Below are 25642 nucleotides of genomic sequence, written 5' to 3' on the forward strand. Positions count from 1 at the left end.
TAGCCAGAAGGATGATCGGAGACCTCTGTCACTTCCCAACTTCTGTACTTCTTTCATTCCTAAAACAGCCCTACTTAGAAAAAATTAAAATTCATTAATCTCTGACAAAAATCTGACAGAGCGATAGCAGTTACCAGAAGACATTTGCTGCTTTTCTGTTGTTTGTAAGTGGTGGGAGGTTTCAAGAGGCAGCTGAGCCGCCCTGACAGCTCGCTGCTGCTGGGGCAAGCGGCTGCCCCCAGTCCCTCCCCGTCCTGCTCCTGGCCAGGTGTCCCTGCAGCTCCAGCACCCGGCTGTCCTCGCGCAGAGATAACTGCTAAAACCGCAGGACATCAGCCCAGAAGGAGAGGGCACACTCTTCTGCTTTGGAGAGGTGAACCAGCCTGCCAAGGCAGCGGGCAGGGATGAGGGAGCGAGCTCTCCCTCTTGGGATGGCGGCGAGCTGGCAGCGGGCGCTCGGCCAGCCTGGGGCATGCAGCCCTCACGTACTTGCCAGTAACCACGGCCAAAATAATGTTAAACAAAATCATGGCAAACCCATAGAATTATCCCGAGGTTCAATACTGAAAATAGGAATATTTTGTTACTCAAAACCAAGAAGCTCAATCCTCACATCCTCAAAGATTAGAAGACGGATCAGGAAAACTGCGAGCATCAATTACGGCTTTGTGCTTTTGATGGAGAACAATTCATAAATTGCAGTATGAGTACAAAGAATGGGGTCTGGCTAGAGCCGGCCCACACCTTTTTCTTGAAATATTGTCCAAAGCTAATAAACTACTTTACTTCATTCAGAAGTTTTATGGATTTGCTTGTTATGGCAGAGTAATAGGGTCGAGCTTACGGCATGTCAGAAGGCTGCCCGATAATGACTCTTTATTCCAATTTAAGTTATACTATGTGTTTGCTTCTACTTGGAGAACTGCAACGCAAACCTGCACGCTTTAGGTAAATCCGGTAGCACCTGGCCAACTCAGTACAGGTTTGTTTGCATGGGTCGGCTGAACAAGTCAAGATGCTGCGACAAACCTACAGTGTTACATTACTTTGCTTATTTTCCAAAGTCATTTTGGAAATCACAAGCAATACGGGCTATTCTGGGCTTCAGACTAGACACAGAAAACAAACAGAGGCAAGGCACATGTTGAGTTGTGGTTTTAATTCTATTTTCAACACAGTTTATATGACTTAGGACTCCAGCAAGCAAACAAGCTAACCATTGAGTCCAGAACTCAGCATAGATTTTGCATAGCTCAGCACGGAGAAGTTACAGTATCTGAATGGTATTTTTCACTTAAGGAGAAATAAAATTAGAAAATGACTAGCTGGCTGAGGGAAAAAAAAAAAAAAAGACATTTCTCTCTCGACATTTTAAACAACTGAGACCTTTGCATATAGTACAAAGGAGTTTAACAGCCAGAGGGTGATATCATGCTTTTTCACTCTTGCTCTAATCTACACTGTAAATCAAAACAATCTCATAAAAGGTTAAATTATTAAGAACGGTGGCCCAATGGAAGTGCCATGCAACCAGGAAACCAGGATGACCATAAAAAGAAAATGAGGGTGCTGGTAACCATTATCACGTAGGGCTGAATCAGGAACGCTAACACCAAAGACCTATTTCTGTTCCTGGTATAACCCATGAGAGTTTTGTCTTTTCTTTTTTTTCCCCTTCCCGCTCCGTGAAGGCAGAAGCAGGCCCTATCCCACCCGCCTTTCAGTTTCCCCCTCCGGCTGTGCTGTTGTGCCGTCGCCCCCGAGCTCCATCCCGCAGCGCCCCGCATCCCCGCGCCCAGGGCTCCACGCGGGCGGCGTTTTGGCGCAGCGCGACGCGAACGGGAGGCAGGGACGTCTCCGCGGGATTAAACTGGGGGAAGAAGGGCCGCTTTCAGACAACTCGTGGCTAAAGAAATAAATAAATGAATAAATTAGAGGGAGCGAGTTGCAGGGGGCTGGCTGCGCGGCGGCACCAACTCCACGCTTAACCCCGCAGCACCACGACGGGGTCTGGGGGCGGCTCGCCCGGAGCCCTGAGAGGGCTTTGGGGGCGCCTCGCCGGGGGTCCCCCCGCTCCGGCAGCCGCTGACAGGGCGGCGGCGGCGGCACCTGCGCTGAGAGGAGGGGCCGGGGGGGGGGGGGCTTGGCGGAGCGGGGCGGGCGGGCGGCGGAGCGGGCCCCGGGGGCGGCGGGCGCCCCTCGCCCCGCCGCGGGGCCGGGCGGCCGCCGCCGGCAGCAGCGGCAGCAGCGCCGTGACTTCCTGCTTCGTACCGGGGCCGGGGCCGGGGCCGGGCGGCTGTGGCTGTGGCGGCGGCGGAGGGATCCCGTCGCCTCCCAGCAGCCTCCTCCCCCTTCTGCTTCTGCTTTTTTTTTTTTTTTTTTTTTTTTTTTTTAAGCCTCCCTCCTCTCCTCGAAAAGAATTTGACAGCGATTTTGCTGACAGCGGGGATTTTGGCGCATCGCGGAGAGAGGGAAGAAGGGGGGGGGGGGGGGGCAAGGAAAAAAAATAATAAAAAAAAATTAAAAAAAAGGAGGAGAGAGCCCCGCGGGCGGCGCACAGCGAGGCCGTGCCCGAGGTAAGCGGCGCTGCCCCGGGCGGGGGGGGGGGGGGAGGGCGAGGGGGGGTCCCGTCCCAGCCATGTGGTGGGCAGCGGGGCCGAGCCGTGCCGGGCCGTGCCGAGCCGTGCCGGGCCGGGAGTTGCGTTTCCTGGCGGAGCGATATTTGTTTGGGGGCCGAGCGCCGCGAGAAAGTAGGACCCAGGCAGCGCGCTGGGGGGAAATTCATAGCGCGGTTCCTCCCTCGGCGCCGCCAAAATAATGCAATGATAAAAGAGCAAAAGGGAGGGGATTTAAACCAAAAAAAATATTAAAAAAAAAAAAAAAAAGAGAGAGAGAAACCCGAGCCCCGCAGCCGGCCCCGCGTGCACTTGTTGCAGACTTCACGCCAGGTAGGGGAACGCTTGGCAAGTTTCATTTTTGCATGCGCTGGGGCTTCTGTTGCAAAAAAAAAAAAAAAAAAAAAAAAAAAAAAGTTTGCAGCTGACTTCTCGGGCCGCAGCGCCCGGGAGGCGAGGCCCTGCCTGCCTCCTCCTCCTCCTCCCCCTCCTCTTCCTCCTCCCGCGGGGGGCGGCGGGGCGCGGCCCCCACCTGCCCGCCGTGGGGCCGGGGGCTTCGCCCCGGGGGGGTGCAGCACGGCTGGGGGGACCCCCCTGGGGGTGTCACAGCATCGGGTTTGGGGGCCACGGCCCTCCAGTGGCAGCCCCACGCGTGGCCGTGCCGCCCCCCCCCCCCCCCCCTTGCCCCTGCGTGGCGCTCGCCGCAGCCCCCTCCTCCTCCTCCTCTTCTTCCTCCTCCCGAGCGAGGCTGCGGGGTGCGAGGCTGTGGGGACGCTGTGGGGACGCTGTGGGGACAGGGTTTCTGCCCGCTGTCCCCGTCCAGGAGAGGGGCAGGCAGCGAGGTGGTGGCTGGAGGGGCGCAGAAGCGTGTGATTTTCCTCTTCTGTCCTAATTCTGGGAGGGGGTAATGAAGAAAAACTGCTAGCCAGATGTTTAAATACCAGAGAGATGATTTGCAAGGGAAATTAATTGGCAGTTAACCAGTTAATAAATGGATAATGCCTACTCATCCTTCTGCCGACTTCTCAGATCGGTTTTCATGCCTACCAGCCCAGCCCTGAATATTCAGGGTGTGAAACTTAGCGGTGCTGGCATGGCAGTCCGGTAAAATCTGACTTCTTGCTGCTGTCCCAGCGCGGCCACGCCGACCATAATTCCTGCAGCCGCCGGTGACGTCCGTAGATTTTTACAGACTAATCTAAAAGCAGCAAAGTAGATATGATGACCCATAACTAAACTATTTATGGAAAACGTTGCAAAGTACTTAACTGCGTGATTAACGTGGTGAGCAGGTAATCACTGGGGGTAAAGTTTTATATCTTCGACGGCTATAATTTTGCTGTATCTGCTGCAGTGAGGGGAGTTCACTGCTCCAGCTTGGGCCTTGCCTCCCGGGCTGCTCCGCAGGGCGATGCCGCTGCTCCTGCGAGCATCCCGTGGGGCGCCCTGCTGGGACCTGCCTCTTCCCCTCGGTCTGCGGAGGCATCGTCGCGATAGCAGAACCCGCACTTGTGATACTGACCTGCTCTTGTGATACCAGTGTGTGCATGAGCCGCTCCTGCACGCTGTACAGGCTGCCGTTCGCCGTGATTGCTTATCTGCTTTGTGGTCCGTTGGGATGTTAGGTCGTCTCAGAATGGAGCCGTTTCCTTAATAAGACATATTTATCTAGAAATAACCATTTCACTTTGATACCTGCTGGAGTGACGTGGCGTGAAGTTCTGTGGTATGTTACCTTCTTTTCTGAGGCTTATCCCAGGCGCATATTTAACATCCAGGGTGCTACTTCATCAGTGCTCCATGGAGGCCTAGATGGCGTGGAAGTTTAGCTGTGTGGCTTTGTAATTAATAAAGTTATGCCAAATAGACCTTATTTATTTAGAACTTTGATAAGTGATTTTTTCATATGAAGAAAACATGTCATGTGCGTTTTTCTTCTATAGCTGATAGTCTCATGTGCTTCAGAAAAAGTAAACGCTGGTATATGCTGTATGTGAAAATTTTGTCACAAATAAATGCCTTTATGATATTTTCCACTACAGTTGATAAGCAGCTAGAGTTTCTGAAGTTGGGAGACTCCAGCAAGGAGCTGGGCAGCGCTGTCGGGGTGGCAGTCAAATCAGTGTGTCTTGAAAAGCCCAAATAAGAGTAATGCAACTTTAATGGAAGAACAACTCTGATGCACTTCACTGTGGAAGCTGGCCCGAGCGAAGAGTGCAGGATCGGCCTCTTGGCGAAATGATAAGGGCAGCACTTAATCACCCTGCCATCGATGCGTGTCCTGCCCAGGGCACCCGCGGGGAGGGTTGGGGCCCACAGGCGGCCAGGTAGGGATCCTGCCTTGGCCAGGGTTAGCGTAAATAAACCACAGCATGACTAACCTCCCTATCTAACACTGACTCACGTTGCATTTGGAGAGGCTGAAAAAGGCTCCATGTCTTATCCACTTAATGCTCTCGACCTCTGTGTTGCCGCTGATCACGTGCCTCTGGTTTGCGTTTAAGACCGGAAAGTGAGTCCTTGTTTCAGGTTGCTTCACTTTTGGGTAGCGCTCAGCAGCGCTGGGTAGGAAAAGGGAATTCCTAGGCTTGAGGCTCAGGAGCTCCATTGCTTGTACTTCTTCAGGCCATTTTAATTTTTCCAGTGATGTGTTGAGGTTTGTCATTATAAACTGAGATTGTAACTTGGCATCTGGTAGGGAGTGTGAGAAGAGTATAAGGAAAACAGTCACATAATGTACTGCAAGTTTCCTAAAGCAATGTGAGATAATATTCTGCTGTGAATATTTTAAACTCAGTGTAATTTTTTGTTTGTTCCAATCTAGTGGGGAATATGTCACTTAGAAACTTGCTTGGCAAAGCGTTGGAGAAGGTGTTCCTGTCCCTTTCCCAGTTCTGTAACGGGACAGTACTAACCTAAAGAGAGGCCCCCGGGTCTGTAGCGTCATTGTGAGATTCTGGTGTTGGAAGGCTGCGTCTCTTTATGATGTGTCATAGCAACTTGTGAGATAAGGCAGTTTCATTTCAGCTTCCTTAGAAATACTTAAAAAAAAAAAAAAAAAAAAAAAAAAAGGGCAAGCAGTGTTTGGTAGATGTAAAGTAATTGTTGAAGGGGCAAGAACTTACTTCCCCCCTTAGGCTTTTTTTGAGGCTTCTTGGCTTCCAACGAGGAATCATGATCAGTCTGTTTTTCCTTTTAAAATCAGAGGGACCCTTTTGCCTCTCATCCACCTGTGCAGTGCAGACAAGAGCACCTCCGAGCACACAGGTTAATTCTGCCCGGGGTAGCTTCCAAGCCCTCGCGTGTTTACGTACATCGAGCAGCACCGGTGGTGGCACTGGCTTCCATGGAGCTGCTGAGAAGAAGGACCATTGCCGTGTGTGTCAGTGTTCGTAGGAGGGGGGGCTGGGTTTGAAACTTAAAAAAAAATGGAGGCAGTGAGTTTTGCTGCTTGTGAAGGTTTAAAACCTCTTCATAACTTGTCCGGTGCTGAGAAACCTATTATTGTCATCAATAGCAGGGCTGTGAGGGGAAATCGGGCCTTCTAAGATAAAGACAAAAATAGCACGTTCAAATATATTTTAAGAAAGGCGGCTCTTCCTTCAAAGAGTGTGTCTGAGCATGGCTCAAAGAACGGTGGCCAAAGTTGTGTCGTTTTTTTTTAATTTGTGTTAACTCTTTGCTTGAAACCAGGCAGATTGAAGAGATCCACTCGCTTTTGAGCAGGACACACTCAGGAAGTGAAGCTGCCTTGCAGATTTTGGGGAGACATTGCCCCTTAGGCCTTGAGGCGCATGGTCGAGCCTGGCCGGGATGGCGCCGCGGGCAGCGCAGCGTGTCCTGTCAGCACTGCTTCGTGCTGGATGTTGGCTTCTGCAGGGAAGAGTAATTAGGATAGGTGTTAATTTTCTGCCTTCCCAGCTTGGCTGTGTGGTGATGTGGGCCTGCTGGAAGCAAGGGGCTTGGAGCATCACTGGGCCAGGTCCGCCAGGCTTCTGGCTATTGGCTCACCCTTAGAGCGCACGCACCTCGCATCGATCAGAAGAATCGACCCAAGTCCTGTGACATTTCCCGGCTTTTCTCTAGCCCTCTGTTTCAGAGAGTTCTGCTGAGAGAAAGAGGACATTGATTTGTGTGGGGAAAAGCTGGAAAATGTGCTCAGGCTACAACCCGCTGCCTCCGAAAGCAGAAGGCAGGCGCGTAGTTCGTCTTACTTTCTTCTCAGGGGGATAACGGCTTGGGAGGCCCACAGCACGCTCTTAATGGATGCCCCGTTACCCTGTAATAGGGTATTTTTTAGAGATTAGGCTCTACGCATTACAGTGGGGCTGCTGCAACATTTTGGACAAGTTCTGTAGTGTTGGGTGTATTTTGAGGTTCTGAGTGAAACAAGTCTTGTGGTTTTAGCTTACTCCGTAACAAAGGGTAACGCGTCTCACACAAACAGCCCACCTAAGTTTTCGTAGTTGACTGATGATTTGCTCTGGAAAGACCCAAAATGCTGATATGAGGTAGGCTGGAAAGGTAGCTGATTCTTTCTTTTTGGCTTGTCTTTCTCCAGTTTACAGTTCAAAATTTGTTAGGATTTTATCCAGTCACTGATATTCAGCTTTCCCTCGGCTGGTCAGCTTACTTTCCAGGAACATGGACACAAATGCTGAGCTTTCCTAAGCTACCACTGAGGCCTTTATAAATCAGCCGTCCTGGGCCTTATCACAAATTTTCTCAAGTCTTTTTAGTCCAGCAAGAAAATGGTTGCTGCCTTTCCCCTCCCTCCTCTTGTCAAGTGCTCATTGTAAGATTTTTGATAGAGACTGCATTGTGATATGTCCTTGAAGTGCTGTGCTGCAAGGTTTTGTTTTGCCTTTTTTTCTTTTTTTTTTCCTCCTCTCTCTCTTCATGTTTAGACTTCACTGCATTTATAGCAAAGCAAGATTGTTGTAGATGCTCTTTTTTGGTATTTGTTTTGTTGTTGTTTATCAAAAATCTTGTGTTCTGTAATGAGGAAAAGCTTTGACTCGGGTACTAAAACCTCCAGCAAATCCTGAAGTGTTAAGGCTGCAAAAATATGGATTGGGGAAGGGTTGCTCCAGCAAAACAGGCATGGGTTAAGTGTTGAATTATCAGCAGCTCTGTTTTAAAAGGTGGGAGATTTTTGTTTGCCCTGTCTCAAGGCTTTCAGGCTTCTTCAAGGATGACAGGGTCCATCTGAGATGCAGAACTTACACCAGGTACTTTCTCTTTGAATATTAAATCCTAAATAATTCCTTCAGCATAGGGCTGTGAAAAACAAACCCTGTGAAGTAAGTGACTATTCAATTTAAAATTTGGTAAGGGCTGAAAACTCCTCTGTCTTAAAGTTGTTTGATTCTTAGTTCGCAATAAAAAGGTGCTGTACAGACCCATTTTTGTCTTTGTTCTCCACTCCCCCCCCTCCCCCCCCCCCCGCTATTTTCATTGATGGGGAAGTTTCATTTCCTTTATTTATATATTTTTAGTGTATGGGTGTTTGGGGGGTGTGGGGAAAGATAGGAGGGAAGTCTGTGTTCTAGTTTTTGTATTTAAAAGAAAAAAAACCTCTAATGCTAATGGGTTTAGCAATGGCCTGAAATACATTCTCCCCTTTAAACCAAAAATTCTACTGGTAAAATAGTGCACGTTAGGGGATCGAGGGGTTTTGCAACAGTTCTGTGTGGGTAAGAGTCCTGTCTGAGCTCCAGTTGTATTAGCAGAAAAGTATTTTTCCCAGTATTGTTATGTTTCACATGCCAAATCAAAACTAGAAATGCCTTTTCTTGGAAGGATCTCTATTTACATTTGGAGGGTTATGCCAATTACAGCTATATTAACAACCCCTTTTTTTTTTCTCTCTCTCTCTTAATCTTACACTTGACCTAAATAGTAACTTCTTTCATTTTCTTAACAGAACATGCAGTACAGTCCTAGCGTGTAGTTCTAGAGCAGCCAGTGGGGTAAACACTGCTGTCCTACGACACAAACGCATATGGGCACTCTTGCAGGATTATGGTTTTAAGGGGGTCCTAGTGAAACAAATGCTCTAGGAGCTTTGCATAAGTTGAAATAGCCCTCTGCTATGCATGCAGAATTGAATACAATTTATCATTAAGTAGGAAGTATATTATTCATATGCTGTAATACTTTCTTTCTTCCTAGTGACTCCACTTACTTTAATTTTGAATACAGCTTTTAAATCCCGCAGATTTGGAAATGCTGCATTATAGATTTGTGAAAGTTTGGAGGCATAAGATGAGATGCTATTGATGCTCACTTTGATCAGAGGCTGAAGAGTATGTGGACAGTGCAGCGATGCGTGACGTGGGAATAGGTAAATGGGGCTCGTTTGGCAGGAGCGTGTAGCTCCTTGCTGTGTCAGGAGGGCTGCTGCTGACCCTTCTGCCTGCTGGGCTTGTGCCCTCAGTGTCGCATCTCTGCTGCTGCCCTGCAGGCTCCTTCTGGGGACAGAGAGGGCATGCTGGTGGAAGAGCCTGTTTGTACCAGAAAGTCAACTGAGTAGTAAATAGTACTGCTGTTTTTTCACGTGGAAATTTCGTAGTTATTTGCTCTTTTTATGAAGTTAAGCCTTGCACTGTTAGCAACTATAGTGGGGTATTAAATAAGAGTTGGATACTGACCGGTCTTTAAGTGATTCTCACCTGCCACAAGTCTTAATACTTAAAGACCCTACATAGCTAAGCTGAGGTTTCTTTTCCCCAAAAATTCAGGCCACCAAAGCCCTGAGATGTTTAGGATGAGTTCCTTAATTATCTTGCTGTTGCTTCCCTTTGGCCTGCCTCTCGCTTTGTCTTGTCCTGAGCATTGGAGCTGGGCTTACCTTGCGGGGAGGTGGTCGTCTTTCGGTTGAACACGGGCTGCTTTCAGCAGCGAGAGCGCCTCGCTCTCTCTCTGGAGGCTGAAAGCATCACCTTTGCAATGGCTCCTAGGTCGATGTGGGACTTTAAATAAACACGAGCTCTGTGGCCATTACCAAAGCTGTGTCTGCTGAGTGCAGGAGGTTACAGTCCCCTGAACTGCAAGTTTACATTATGTGCAGCTCAAACCCAACTGCTTTGAGCACAGCAGTTGGGTTGCAGCTTGTGCCCCTGCTACAGTGGAGGGAAATAGGTGGAAGCCGTCCAGTTGCCAACCCTTTGGATTTTGATGGAACAAAAGAAATAGTTAACATTTACCTACATGGAAGCTTTGCAGAAGCGTTGATACTGCCGCCTCGCTGGCCTGCCATGCCATTCGAATTCACGCAGCGGTCTCCCACATGGTTGTTTGCATGTGTCCACCTATCTCTGTTTTATATCTGCAATTTCAGTACGTGCTTCCAGAATTATTTTTTTTTTTGTTCATTTCCAATCATTCTTCAAAGATAACTGGCAAAACCAACAGGCTGGTTGTGATTTTACAGCAGTAGAAGGTAGACAACTTTGATCTCCTTGTTAAATGAATTTTCTTCATGTGTGGGCTGGGTGTGTAGTGTGTTGATTTAGTTTTTATTGATCGGTGTAAAAACGTGAATTCAGCATTACAGCAATGATAATAAAGAAGTACTTGCAGTGATATTCTAATGAGTTCCTGGCAAAAATAGGGCAGAAAACCATCTCAGAGATTGACATGCTTTAGTGGTGAGATGCTGAACCAAGACACGTTTTATAAAAAGGACCGAGTAAAGCTGTTTGAAGTTCTGACTTTCTTTGGCAACACAACTGATGCGAGCAGTAGCACGTCAAGCAGGGCAGAACGCGGTATTTTGTATGCATTTGAGCGTTAGCAATGGCTTTCTTGCCTCCTGTCCAGAAGGACTCTCACCATCCTCGTCACACCAAGATAGGGCAGGTTGTTGGAACCAGGTGTCTGCTTTGTTAGGTGACTCTGGACACAGGCAGCAAAGCACTCGTCACTGCAGTCTTCATCTGCAGGAATGCCCCGCGAAGCATCTACACGGGCTTCAGTAAGCCTGTGCGGCCAAGCAATTAGGTACAGAGGAGAGGGAGGTTGCTGCGTTAGCAGACAATTTATGTATGGAAAAGTGAGATTCATATTCATAACTACATTGAACCCATATTTATGAGTATGATAGGAGCATGTCTTCGTTTAAGGTGGCAGTAATTCTTCTAAGCCAGCATGTTTGCAGAAGCGCGGGCAGGTAGCTTCTCCCTCTTTTTCATTGATGCTGTGTGTTTGCAAGACTGGAAGAAACTTCTCAGTGGAGATGATGGGCAGTAATTCTTTGCATTTTTTCATCAGCTAGGCTTATTTTATGCTGTCAGTGAGTAAACTGGTATCTGAGCTGCATGGATCAAGATAAAAAAGTATTGTTAGTGCCTACGTGTGTTTGAGAGAAGTAGAAAATGGGAAGCAAAATTTACCTAAAGAAAAGTGTTTTTATTTTTTTTCAGGACTATGAAATTTTGAAAGAGCTAGATCATAATGAACTTTAATACTTTTCTAAAGTTGCTGCTATTATAATGAAAAAGCATGAATAAGAGAATATGCCTTGCAGGTAAAATGAAAAAAGGCTTCTCCATTTGTATGCTTGAAAACCAAAAATGCATTGCAGAGGATGAATTTTACCCTTCATTTTGCTTGTAGTAAAAATTAGTCTTTGAAGTTAAAAACAGCTTTAAATTTAAAGAAATAATACACCTGAAGAGGGAGGTACACAGAGAGAAGACACTAGGTTAAGTGCTGTTTTGTTAATGAAAAGTCTGTGTTAAGCCAACTGTGGCTGCCTGCGTATTGAGGTTCTGCTCAACGTGAGCAGGGGGTGATAAAATGAGGTGCTAGCAGACATGTAGTTCAAAGATTTCCAACTGTCCAAAGGAATTTTAATCTGAATATTGAGTGCACAGATATAAATGAGAGCCTGGGACTGCAGAATTGCAGTAATTTATGAAGGGAACGATACTTCCATGCTTCAAGTCTGTTAGCATGCGATTCCTAGGCTAACTACTCGACCGTTAGTTAAAGTGGGGGTTCATTAAAATAACATGGGCTCATCTGGTTTTAAAGACTAGCTCTCAGCCAGTAGGCGATGGTCCAAAACTCATAAGGTTTCAGCGCAGACTTTGTGGAAATGGCACGTAGATTACGGCATAAAGCTGGTTGATGGAGAGGCTTCCGTTGGATTAAGTGTGCTCTGTATTGGGCCAAATTTTTCAATTTTTAGTCATCTGTGGCAATGTCTATTCATATTGTAGTCGCTCAAACTACTTGTGTGACTGTTTGGAAGAAGGTGCAAGATCGGGTCAGTATATTAAGGCAGCTCTTAGCTGTAGTTATTTTACTCTGTAATAATTGCGTTCTTCTACTTGAAGAGTTGTAATTACAAAGCAGACGATGTGCTTCAATTATGTGAAGAAAATCCTTAAATTTAAGCCCCACACTATACTTGGCACAAACAGTTTTTTCAGGAGGAACTTTTACTTTCAGGTTATTTCTGGAAAATCCGTACTGCAAAGTATGTAAATTGCAAGAAATGAAAAAAGAGAACAAAAGAGCGGGGCACCTTATTTTAGGTCCCATCAAATGCAAAGTTGAATGTGCCCATTCTAGCAGTCTGTAGCGTGTGTCCGTGTTGTTCTGGGGCTGCTTTTGATACCGGTGGGCCAGACCACTTGGACTTGCCCTGCCTCACCTGCTTTGCACAGCCAGGTTGCCAAACGATCGGCCAAAGGTGGGGATCGGGCATTTCCTTCAGTAGCAGGGGGCCAGGGGCCACGTGCCATGAGGGCTTGTGCTCATAGGGACCTTCGTGCTCATGGGACCTTTTTTGTTTGCTTTATTTGTTTTTCTGCTGCTGCGTGGGCGACTCCATGGTTTTTAGGTCAGTCCTGTGCCATAGCAGGAGGGTTTTGTACCTGCACCTATTGCCTATTAAGGCAATGAGAACCGCTCCTTGAATGAAGCGGAGCCAGACTGCAGATCTGTCTGCAGATCAGAGCGAAGGGGATGGAAGAAGCGGTGTTCGAGTGAATGAACGAACTTTCAAGCTGACTCAGTGATACACGTACAGTATATGCTGTAGAGATTAGTCACCGCTTACTGTAAGTCTTTCTTTATGGCGCTTGGTGGACAAGCGGCTGTATTGAGCTGCTGTGAGCGAGCTTTGTAGGCTGGGAATTCAGGTAAATGTTATTTCCACAGTATTTTCCCATTGAACAACAGCAACAACAAGAAAACACAAAACCTGAAGACCCGTAAATTACTGAGCTAAAGGCAAAAAGAAATCTTTTAGTTATCTCAGAGTGTTGCTATCTTTCTTAATCTCTGAAACTAGTAGGGAAGTGAATAAATTATGCAACAACTCTTTTTTTTTTTTTTTTTTTTTTTATTATTTAGAAACCTGTGCTTACATGTTGTTAGTACTGTTCTGCCCTGTCCTGTGCAGGTTGGTTTGATTTTTGTGCTTTTTTTTCATTAGGTAGGTTTCAAGCTGCATTTGGTTGAAACCCCAATTTACATGACGGGAACAGAATAACAATTACAGGGAAGGATATTCATCTGTGAAAAAGCACTATTTTCATTTGCCAAGTAGAAACTTCAGGAAGATTACCCTCCAGGTTGAATTTTCTCATAAATGTTCCCAAGTTCTGAAAATATTTACTGGCATAATAGGTATGCATAGCACTTCAGGCAAAGTTTGTATTTAAGAAGTTACTTTTTTTGTGGAAAAAGTGTTTTTTTTTTCCTATTTAAAAAATTGTTAGTAATAAAAAATATTTTTTTAAATGGTTAAATTCTTGTGCAGCTTTTTCTGAATTACCCAAATTTAGTAAGTTGTTTGTTTGTTTCGTACTTCCAGATTTTTCTTTCCTTTGCTTCTTTTTTCTTTGGCTAAACTTCTTTTTTCCTAATTTAGCTGGGCATTTTTTGTAATTCTTAGATGCCCTTTCTCTCTGATCCTAACCTGTTTTGGTTGGCTTCTTAAATCTATCCTTAGAGAACTGTAAATTTCAGCCATGACTGTACCAAAATTGCTGTAGAGTTGTTAGAGCAAGATTTTTTTTTTTTTTGATAGTTTGTTTAAAATTACTTCCTCCCCAAAGAGAAGAAAAAACAAACACGGTGTTGAAGAGTGAGAACCAGACGGTGCTGGCACCGCAGGGTGGGACTGCCGTGAAGCTGCGTGCCCGTACAGGCGGCTTGGCTCCCTGCTCGCCCGATGATCTGATCCCGCAGCGCTGTTCGAGCCCTCTGAAGAGCAGGAACGAAGGCTGCAAGAGTTATTAACTTTTGGGTTATCTCGCACTGTTTATTTGAAATGGAGGCCAGATGATTTACATATCTCTGCATCTTGGATCTGAAAAAAGATCATTTCTTTTTTTTTTTTTTTTTTAAATGGAAGTGACATCACGGCTTATGTCAGCCGGGCTGCATTCAGGCCTTTTTCTCCTCCCTGTTGGGCTGTTAGCTGAGCGCGAGCTCGACGCCCTGAGTCTTTCCCTACAGCCCGTGGGTTGCTGATAACTTCATCTCGGTTCAGAGACCTGTAACTGCGCTTTTGTACAGTGAAATGTGAGAAATAAAGCTCTGGGCTGAAGCCTTTTGACATCGGTGGGCACAGCGCTTACTTTGTGAGCAGGCTTGGCGACCCTTCAGTGGGGCTGCGCGGGTCTCCCCTGACGGCCTGTTTGCGAGTTGGAGTTTTGGAAAGTTGGTTGCTGCCTTTGTTAATGTGAGGCAATTTTTAAGTAAGTCGCTTCCCACGGGAGAAGTAAATACATGCAGGAGAGAAAGGGGAGAAACGTGACATTGGATTCAGGTGATGGTGTGTAGCAGACGGTGCTAGGATGATGGCGGTACCAAACACACGCAGAGACAGAGCAAAAGGATAGCGATCATCCAGGCTCCTAAATTTCCGGCCACACTGTTCTATGTGCAGAACTGATTCCAGTTACTTATAAAATAAAGTAAACGTTATAACAAAACTGTCTGTTGCCACGATGGACCTGCAGGTTTGCCTTCCCTCCTGCCTTTCATCGGCTGCCCCCTGCCTTGGGAGGAAGGCGAGGAGGCCTTTGGGCCAGGTACATCAGCAGTTTTGCCTCAGGCTCGTGGCAGGCGAAAGTTATGGCTGCCCATTCACACGCTGTGCATTTTTTGATGCTTTCTGTCTCAGCTCTCCTGTAACAGTCCCCGTCAGGGGCCTGGCAGAAGAGGAGGTACAGGGGATGCCCGCAGGGAGCAGGAGCACATGGCCCTGACCCGCTGTGCCCAGGCCCGGCGTGGGGAGAGATCTGGGGCTCGTGTTGGCGTTGCCCTGCCTGTAGCCGTGTTGGTGCTCACACACGGCATGGAGGTGGCCTCTGAGAAAAAAACTAGTGAAGTTACACGTCCCTTCTAGAGCTCGAGGGGAGAACTTCGTCAGCGCAGTTACCCATACAGCCATATGCTATTCTTTTCTCTTCCATATGTTCTCTGATAATTGTCAGTAACAGGTGCCTGCGAGCCGAGGCGGGGCGGTATTTTAAAATTAGGCTTTTAATGGGGAAAAAGAATCGTGTGAGTTCAGTGCTAGCAAAAATGTCAGGTTGAAAATCTTGGCCGCTGAAGTTCATGTTTCTCACCGGGCAGCGGGATGGCTGGTAGCAGCGATGGTTCAGCTGCAGAGCTGTGACTTTTGAGGAGGAGTCAGTAGTTCTGGTTTTGGATCTGGTCTGGCTAAATCTGGGAAAAAAACGCCATTCCTTATGCGTTCATCAGCCCACAGGTTCTATGCTGGGCATGTGTTGCACCCCTGCTTGGTGGCTTTGGTGATGTGGGCTGGAGGAGACTTGAAATAAAATTTCTATTTTGCTCGTCTCCCACTCTTTGACCCCGCCTTCCCCTGTATGTATTGCTGAGCATCCTGAGCTGTTTGTTGTACCGCTGGTTGTGTGCATGTGTACTAGATCACCGTCAGTTACTACCGTGGTAGCCATTTTTGACCCTGATTTTCCTTCCATCATCTGAAGAAGAGCAACTACTAAGAGGAGGATGTGGAGAGACTTGCAGTCATTCTGGACTTAAAACAATGCTACTGCATCCACTGAAAATCATTCTGGGGCGTTGCACAGCAAAAATCCCCCAGTATTCCAGGTACTTTTGCCACATCATCTTCACATCCCCATAAGTAGCCCTCTGAACAGCCATTCCTTTTGAGTATCAGCTGGGGAACTTTTAGCCAGGTGTAGCAGATCTCTAGGAGTCCAGCAACTCAGAAGTACCTTGCATGTCAAAATGTCAGGGAAGACATTATACCCCTAATATTTCTGTGGTGCTTTTTTTTGTTGTTTTGTTTTGTTTTCATTTCTGGTAAAGAACTAGTAAAATATAGAGCACATATGGAAATGGCAGACGTTGTTGTTGGGTTCTTGATTTTTTGTTGTTGTCCTTGTTTCTAAAATTAAGCACACAGGAGTCTGCAAGATCCTGCAAAGATTTCAAACAATATTGTACAGTCATGTGTTCAAGGAACCTTTTAAATCTAGTCACACACACACACACATATATACACATATAGTGAATAGATCCAGGTTTAAAAAAAATAAATTGCAGTAAGGAGAGATGAACCAAATGGGAGAAATTGATGAACCAAATGATGATGAACCAAATGGGACAAAATACTGCAAAATATCTGTGATTGTACTTAAACAGTTTAGGTTTTGCTGCTGGCATTCTGTTGTTTCCCTTTTTTTTTTTTCCTCATTTGTTTGTTTGTCCTTCCCTATGTAAGAAAAGAACTTGTGGTATCAGCTGTTCTGCTTATCCTTAGCAAAATGTTGGCAACTGAAATGTGGATCACGTGAGCCAAGTGGTCCCTGTCTGTCGGAGAACTAACCCTGGCTTTTTCACATGGGTAGGTTATGAATCCATCACGCTCCCATCCGTGCACACGAGTAGTAAGTTTTCAATCTGCTGCTGCCGTACGTTGCTCAGCTCGGTTGCAGGAGGAGCTGTGATCTCACGGCTTGACCACAGACGTGCTTGGTGACGTTCACATGGGCAGAGCTGGTTGCAGAATTTGGGTCAGCAGGACTCTATCCTGGGAAGCTGCCTGGTGCGGGACCCTGCAGGCTGTAACACCTGCTAACCGGTAACTCAGGCTAGCTGTTGCTGTATTTACCATTACAACTTTCTTGAATGATTTTACTTCTACATCTCCTGGACTTGAACTACTACTACAAGACTTCTTCCGCCTTGAGGCAGTTCTGGTGGCGTGACCCACACCACTTCAGAGCAAGCGTTACCCAAGTCAGGCGCTGAATCAAGTTTGTGCTTTGCAGCTGCAAAAGACGTACGGCACGTGATGTAACTGTGGGTGATATTCTTTTAATTGTTTCTGACAGTAAACTTAGTAAAGAGGTCTTGATATGTATATATCTGAATGTATACACTGCAGATCTGAAAAGCAATGAGCACACACACATATGCAGTATATTGCAATAGTTTTCCCTTGGGAGTTTTGTTATTGTTGTCCCTTTCACAAATTGCGAACCTATAATTTTTCATGGGCTGTTCTTTGGCCCACTCTGCCAGAGAGGCTCAATCTATCATGTTAAAAAAATCAATAAAAAGTCTAGAGGTTTATTTATAAAGTGGAGCGTAGAGAGAGGGTGCAAAAATTCCATTAAAATGGCAGTTTAGCGCTAGCTATATCTCTTTGGGACTAAGCTCCAATATTTTAAACTATTAAAATTGTTACAAGAGTGCTTTTAAAGTACCACAAATCACAGTAAGGCTTTCTAGTTGAAACTTGCCTTTATATAGTATATAGAACTCAGCTTATATATGTTTTTGGAATGTCTGATGCTGCCCTCAAACGCCATTTTAGCATCCATTTTAGAGCTTTATTATAGTTAATAATCTTATAGGTTTACACTCAAGTGAAAGTACACGGATGTAAGAAGTCAGAATTTATTTTGCTGAGTGTATGCGTGTCTTTGTGCAGATGCAGCTCTGTGCAAGTTAATTATTTCTGAGGAGTCTATAGGCTTCTAATGTAATTCATCAGAATTGCTTGGCTTGGCACATGTTACTTCGTTAGAGGAACTTACAAATTCACATGGCTGTGGGTTTTTTTATTGCATAGCAGTTTTCACCACTGATGTGTTGGTCATCAACTCCATCTTTCCTATCCAAAGAAATAAATGTGTCCTTCTGCTCATAAATGTGATGCTGAAGGGTTTATGGGATAGTATCCGTATGAAACCTCTCAGATATCAGAAGCAGTAGATTTGAAGTGCGAGGTTAACCTCCCCACAGTATCTTCCTGACTTGCTTTAATAGCTGAAGAAGGTTGGTCTTGAAACTGTTGAGTTTTAAACAAAAATGATGCTGAATGGTTTTATGCTGTCATCTTTTTTCCTGGGATGAGGAAGTTTGTTTCTAAGGGAAATACCCTTTATTTAGTTCCAGAAAAAGATGGCGAATTCTTATTTATAAAGGCTCTGTGTGTTGTGGGTTTTGTTTTCTGGTCCCTGAGGGAAGCCCGTCTGACTTGGAAGGTGGTGGAGGTGTGTGGGCCTGGACCGAGGGCAGGTTCCTCATCTCCAGGAGGGAGCACGGCGCTCTGTAGGGGCTGCATAACGAACGTGGCAGGAGGCGAAAGAGAAACTCCAACTCACCAAACGTGTGTGGTATAAATATGGGCCCTGTCACACGGTCCTATCCCCGCATACAACTGAATAACCCAATCCATCATTCCTGCGTTATTCATCCATCAAATTTTCCTTTTCTTACTAAATTACATCCGCGTTCTACCTTACTTCTTGCTGTCTTTCTCTGTGTACGTTTTCTTCTTTACCGGCCGTATGAAGTTGGAGTAAAGTCATGATGCCAGAAAGATTAAAAAAGCCAAGACTATTAACATCGTCCTTTTGCTGTTAAGTAACATTTGAAATTTCAAAGGAATTAGCCTATGTAATTACCATGTGGCTAGAAATCTGTTGAGAATTCATGCTAGTGTTTGGAGAGGCTTTGCAGGGAGAACATTAAAGCTTGAAAAAAAATGCCTTTTTCTCTGTCCCTTTCCCTAGCCTTTTTCTAGGTGAAGGCTACTAAAATCTGTTTCATAAGGTGTTTTTCTGTGTGAAAAGGGAAGACTTTGGTTGTGTTATACAGCTCTGAGTATAAACGATAGTTAGCTTCCCTGCTTTTGAAATAAAGTAAGCAAGTAATGTTAATGAGGATAAAGGAGAACAGCATCCGTAAAGAAAACAGTTTCCTGCAAAGCCCTTGCAGTCTGGAGTCACCAGTCCGCCAGAGACAGGGCTGCAGGTGGGTTAATTGGATTTGGCCAAATTGTGATTGCTGCCAGCTGAGGTTGGCTTAGGCTCTTCTGTCTGGTCCCTTCCTCTTCCTTTTCCTCCTCCCTCTCTGGAGAGGGAGTGAAGTGTTTCCTCACGTCTTGATGCTGTGCGCTGCTGTTGTGCTTAGAACCTGCAAAAAGCCACCAGGCAGGGCGAGGAGCCCGGAGGCTGATGGAGGGTGTGAGAAGAGACAAAGGGGGGAAAGTGAGGAAGTATTGGGCTGAGGCCTTCGAAAGGCATTTGTTAGGCTAGGGTACTGCAGTCGTGTGGTGATTGCTCAAAGTAATTTAGGAAGGGTGGTGCCCTGGAAGGGAAGGGAGGGTCTCCTCTTCTTCTCCAGCCATCCTGCAGCCCACAGCTGCTGTGGAGGTTGCTCCCTGGCTGCCTCTCTCTCCTGGCTGGTTCAGGCTGTGGTTCCCATTTCTCCGTGGGTTCCCATTTCATAGAATCATGGAATCATCCAGGTTGGATAAAACCTTTAGGATCAGCAAGTCCATCCATCCATTTCTCCTCCCTCTCCATGTTCTTATCTTCACAAGAGGCTTCCTGCATGATTTTCTCTCAGTTTCACGGGGTGCCTTTTTGTTCCTCTTTCATTCTGTGTTAGTGACATGGAAGCATGCAAAAGATAGGTTATTACAAAACGCTTCCACTAGGGTAAGCCTGTTGGGTCCTGCATCTCAGTGGCGTGCCGCTGCTCTGGCAGCAGTTGGAGGGGTCTTCTTCCTGCACCTTCGCTCAGCTCCTTGTCCTTCAGCGGGCAGGGCTAGGTCCTGGGCTGCCATTGCATCTTCTTTTCCTTCTGCACCTGCCTTTTTAGCATCTCTGGCGGGACATATATTGGAGGATGTGGGGCAAGTTGGTTAGAGAATCTCAGTAGCCTCCAAGACTCCCCAAAATTCAGTTTGCCATATACGCGCGTGTTGGAGAGTCGGGTAGGTGTGGCAAGGTGCTAGGAGAAGCCGAACGGTCTGTGGAAGAAAACTTGATGCTTGACCTGTCGTGTCGGCCTTCTGCAGGTAGTGCTAAAACCACCTTTTTTTGTTGAGCATTGACCGTTTCTGGTGCTGTCCCAGCGGAGAGCCGTCTTGCAAGGCGTGCTGAGCCGGCCGGCCCTGCGACCAGCCAGCACGTGTTCCTTGTAATCGCTGAAATCTGTTGCGCTGGGGCTGAGCAGCTCTGATTGAGCCCTGGCTCGTGGCCAAAACAAGCTGTTCGGGTTTGTCTGAGGGGTGGCTGCCGATGGCTTTAGCTTCTAAAATTTCTCTGGGAGCAGCGCTGCCTCTTGCCGGCTGCTTGAGTTTTGTTGCGTCGTCTTCGTGTTGGGGCACGGTCCCAATCCTAAAGAAACCGAGCCGTCCACCTGGTCAGTTTTCCTATTCCAGTGGTTTGGGGTATGGGAGGATTCTCCTTTCCTCATGTGGGGTGGGGGTAAGAGCCTCTTTTGTGGGCTTGCCGTAGGGAGGTTGTGAGTTTTTAGGATATTCTGTGTTTTTTGTGGACGTGGGTGCAGAGCAGGTATTGAGCGGCTGCTTGTGAGTGGAGAGGGCTGTCCTTCTGAAGGTCTGTCTGATGTTTTACAGTCCGTGGCTTACTTTGGTAACACTCTCCCTCTGAGGTATGTAATGAGGTTGCTATTTAACCAGGCTGGTGTGTGTGTGTGTGTGTTTGGCTTCGGGGAGCTTCCCCACCAAAACTGCTGGCTTTGCTGCTTCTCTGGTGGTGTGTGAAGGCTGGCATCGGCCCTCTCCTGCCTCTGGGCTTGTCTGCAGTGGGCAAGACAGAGCTCTCTAGTTTTCTTTTCTTTTCTTTTTTTGGCTGAAGAGAGGAAGTGGTAGATACCAATCTTTCTCTCTCGCACACCCTTCCATGCACAACTTGTTGGTGGCCACCCAAACTGTCCCCTAGAGATGCTACTCTACCGTGACTAATTTCCTGGCTTGTATTTTGAAAACCGAGTCATCAAAGCTTGCACAGATCAGCTGGTGCAAGCTCCAGTCTGCTCTGTATGTGAAAACCTAGAAAGCATGCTTCTGGGAAGAGGTGTTGGAGACTTTTCTATTTTTTCTTCAAATCACACGCACATGAAGGGAGGGCAGCAGTGAATGTTCAGGATTTAAATAATTTAATGGGTGTATCTTGATGTCAAAATCGAGACTAAGTGCATTGGGAGTAGTAGATGTAAACTCTGCCAGGTATGAAGACTAACCAAGGCTGTAATCGTTAAAAATTTATACTGCTAATTGTAAATCTATGAAAGCTCTGAGTCTCATTTGTGAGATGATCCACCTGTGAAATAAACACTATCATGTCCTTCCTTTGCTGTTTATACCAGTACTTGTCACTAGTATTTTGTGGACAGCAGCACTTAAGTGACTGTGCACGTTAGACATAACTGTTGATAACTGTTGGTTAACCTTCCTTGAAGAAATATTTTAACTAATAAACTTACAAGCACATGAATTTAGCCATTCTTTGCATGTTTTCCCAGCTATAAAAATGTTTCAGTAAAGAAAAACATCATTTTTTCTCAGCAAGTAACTGCTACTCAGGTTAGAAAGTTTTGCAGATTTTTCTGCTTTTTGTTGTTCTTGTGTGTGCTTTAAAGAAGAATGCTAACAGTAAAAATCTGTGTTTGAGGTATTAGTGATTTGCTCATGTAGGGTCAGGTATTCGTGTTTACTTTCTTGTGTGCCACTTGTTCAAAACCAAACGAATACTAACATGCTCTTGGTGTGTATACAACTGCAGATATGAAATACAAAGCACTGAGTAGAATAACAAAATTAAACTTTAATTGTAGTAGATGCCCTGAATTAACTGAGTTGCCAGCGGAAGTGCATTTAGAAAGAAGAAAATTAAGGCAGGTCCCCCCTTGATCTGAGCGATTCAAAAGTCAGCAGAAATCTGCTAAAACTACGTTTTTAAGGCCAGTACAATTTCAATACCTGAAAACCATTTTTTCCTGGATTTTGCCTTTATTGATGGAGCTGTAAATGCAGAATAATTGCACTCTACTTGATAGAGTTCCTGCAGATGTGCATCAGCCTAACAGCTATCAGCTGAGCCTCACTTCCTTGTTGGCCAGAAAACCCAACTGAGTTCTTTTTAAAAAAAAAAAAAAAAAAAAAAAAGCGGGGGGGGGGGACTGGCTGGGCATTAATCTCAGATAACCAGGTTCTTGTTTTAAGGAAAAATAATAACAATAATAAAAATCTTTTTCAGACAGATTGTTCCTTAGGAATGCTGGGAGGAACGGTGAACCAGGGAGCTTCCTGTTAGCAGTCTCAGTCCTAGCATTTGACTCCAAAAACCCAAACCACAGCAACCTCAGAAGGTAACCCCCAGCCTCTCAGAAGGCTGCAGGAACCCTGCCCAGAGCACCCGCTGTCCTGCGGCCTCCCCAGTGCAAGCAGTGGGGTGAGGAGGCTAGAGGAGCTCTCGGAGCCTCAAATACCATCGGGAGGCTGCTGCTGCTTTGGTGGGAGCCACAGGAGAGGGAGTGGGATGGTCGGGAAGCAGGGCTAGCGAGCTGCTGGGATGGTAGGAACCCAGCCTGTTTTTTTTTTGTTTGTTTGTTTGTTTGTTTTCCTTCCCTCTTTTCTTTCCAGTGAACAGCTTTGAGATTGCTTCGCTCTTTAGGAATTGGTTGATTTAGTTTCATTTGTGGGAGAAGTGAGTCAGTCGCCTAAAATTACATTTTTGTAAAGTCCTACCTCAGCGTAAACTATTTCACTTAAAAGAAAAAAGATATTTTCCTGTTTTCTATGTTTTATATACAGATAGTAAATAATTGTATGTTATATGTACGTTAATTTTTCCTCCTTTTCCTTGCCTTGGAAAGCTATGGCAGCGAGCCGTGACACGGTTGTGACACTTGCTGTCTTGACGTAAGCCCACACTGGGGCTCTGCTGCAGCGTGAGCAGCCCTGCAATAAGCTCCAGTCGGTCAGACACGTCTCAATTGCCACGTGCTTGATTTCGATGCTTTCTGGGGCATTCTTGTGGTGGGATTTTGCTGGATCAGGACCATGAATGAGCTTCTCAACACACTGTCGGTGACCCTTCTCTGAGCAGGGTTAAGAACAAAATTGCATGCAGACTGCTAGGGACACAGCAAGTAAAAGCAGTCCACCTTCTATTTTAACTATGGGTGATGTAGGTTTTACTGAATTGCTGTTAAAGGAGCTTGGTGAGATTTAAAACAGGCTTGTCCCACCTTCCCCCAGCTGTCCCAGCACCAAAGTGCTGTGATGCTGGTTGTATGTTGCTGCCTTTAAGAAAAGTAAAGAGAGACAGCAGGAAATGAGGACGTAAACTCTGCGCGCTTCTCAGAAGCAGAAGGAAAGTGACATCACTGCTTTTCAAACTTAGAGCAAGCTTAACTTCTTGTAGTGGTTCTCGCTGTATCCACCTCACGAAGGAAAATGTGTATGTTCTGTAGTACTGATGTGTCATGTTCTTCATTTTTCACAGTGCTGGTTTATGCAGACGTGTTATGATAACTACTTCAAAATGGTTTCTGTTTTAGTGAAGACCTGATTCGCCAGGAGGGAATGGGAATTCCAAATGTTAATAACAAGTAGTACTGGCAATGTTTTCTTTTTTTCTCCGCCCATTTAAATTTATTTTCCTTTCTTTCATTTTTGTCTGCATGTTATCCACTGAAATATTAGTCTATGAGCCAGTTGTAATTTAGAATCCTGCATAGTAATCCATTTCAGCAAGAAAGTGCTGTGAAATTTGCTATTATTTAAAAAGTAAATGTCCTAAAAGTTCTGGAATCTTTTTTTTCTTCCTCCTTTTGTAATTTTTACTCAATGTAATTATTTTCAGGGGGTTCTGCTGCCTTCCGAAAAAAATGGTGCTCAATGAATATCATGGGATAATACAGAAGCCTGTGTAGGATGTGCACTGACCTACCTAAGAAGCCCAAGAGAGATAATTACAACCTTTCTTAGTCTACATACAACCACACTTTGCAAATGTTTTTCCATGCAAAGAATGTGAGCCAGTTACATTTTGGAAGCTATATGTATATGGAAAAAGGACTATAAAGTATAAAGGAGATGCCTATTTCAGGCAATTTTTGACGAGTTCCAGATATAAAAAAAAAAAAAAAAAAAAATTATAGCATATTAAATTATTAGGCATCTTTACTAGGGTGTAAGGAAGATTTATGCTGTAATGAAATATTGCTGCAACCCAATTTAGAACTTGACATATCTGGTTTTATAGGGCTGAATTATAAGGGATACCTCATTATTTGAGGGGAAAAAACTTTTATTGTTATTTTTGGCACCCTTGTCTCCTCTTTGGTTGGGTTGTGCTCTGCAGGAGCTGCTCTGGGCAAGATGTCTCAGCTGATGCTTTTTCAAGGGAGCTGTGCAGGATGAAGTCATCATCAAGGATCACATCCTGGCAAGCCTTTCTTACCACATGTGGTCACTGATTTCAAGTTAAAACGGAGTCTTCATTGCTCCTCTGGACCAGAAACATAGGTCTTCTTAAAAGCATGGAGTTCCAGTCTGTTGTCAGATATATCATACACAGCATCAGTATCTGATAAACACATCAGTATCTGCAGCTATGCCAAATGTAGCTACACCAAAATTACACGTATACTGCTTAAAAAAAAAAAAAGCCTTATTCCTTCCTTCTGGGTTGTCTCTCCATTTGCACAAAGGTATGCTTGGAGTTAATGTGTTCGCTGTATGACCTGGCGTTGGCGTAATGGCTTGCAGCGGACCATAGTATTTGTAAGTCTGCTCAAAATTTTGGGTAGCATGTACTTCTCTGAATGACTTTTGAGACTGCTTGGGCTATTCTTGTGGCTTATCACAGGTATTCTCCCCACTGGGGAGCAAACTGAGTTGGTGCATTTGCCTGAAGTGGAGAACAAATTTTTGCTGGAAATAATATTTCTTTCTAGAGTAATGAGTTTCTTGTGTGCAGAGTTTCTGTTTCCCCAACTGCCCTGGCATGCAAAGTGATTGATCTTGAGCAAATTACATACACTTGTAGCTACAACCATGTAGGCACACATCGGTGAGCATGTGACAAAGGAAAACAAAACGCACGGGACAAGCTCAGCCGGCAAATCCTCCAGGAGCCTTTCTTTCTGCTTCCTAGGGGAGAGGGGCACAAGCTTGTCCCTACTCCGCCTGTGGCTTGCTTCCCCGGTGGCTCTGCAAGTGCCCTTTTGATGCGTCGTGCCTGCCCAACGGGATGAGTAAAGTGCAGCCGGGTGGTTTGTGTGGCTGGCTGTAAGTAACGCTTACCTGTGGGAGAGCGCCCTGTCACGTGGAGTGGTTAGGATGACTTACTGGGAAGTAAAGTCTCGGAAGTCTGAAGTTGGAGCAGGCACAGCTTGGCGTGTGCTGAACGCACGCTGTGTTACGTGCTGAGCTCTCGCTGAACCATTTGCTGAGTTGTAGAGACCCTGCTGTTTTGTTGGTTCTCCCCCCCCCCCCCCGCCCCGTTCAGACATCGGTAGCCAAGTGTTTTGCCTCTCTCTGTAGCCTTAAATTACACTTTTTTTCTGATGGAGTCATCAGATCAAATTATTTATAAAATGAGGACATCCTTTTGGACTTCAAATGTAAACAGTCCTTTAAGTATGTGCACAGGCAGAGAGATTCTTGTCTGTTTATCCACAGTTGAAGCCCAGATATTAATAAATACTAACGTTAAATAGTGCGTTTTTTC

General features: G+C 45.7%; 1 protein-coding gene across 9 annotated transcripts in view; it reads left to right on the plus strand.

The window, feature by feature from the left end:
• Positions 1 to 2211: 2211 nt before the first annotated feature.
• Positions 2212 to 25642, plus strand: part of TRERF1 (transcriptional regulating factor 1) — a 99002-nt gene continuing 75571 nt past the window's right edge. For 2 of the 9 annotated variants that reach the window (XM_040553298.1, XM_040553296.1), the window contains exon 1: positions 2226 to 2576. The gene's annotated coding sequence lies outside the window, so the exon portion shown is untranslated. Of the gene's footprint in view, positions 2577 to 2629; positions 2949 to 25642 lie in introns of those variants that run through there. The other 7 variants (XM_040553302.1, XM_040553304.1, XM_040553299.1 and 4 more) reach the window with 5 other exon arrangements.

Source organism: Cygnus olor, chromosome 3 (genome assembly GCF_009769625.2).
Source record: "Cygnus olor isolate bCygOlo1 chromosome 3, bCygOlo1.pri.v2, whole genome shotgun sequence".
NCBI classification, from domain to species: Eukaryota; Metazoa; Chordata; class Aves; order Anseriformes; family Anatidae; genus Cygnus; species Cygnus olor.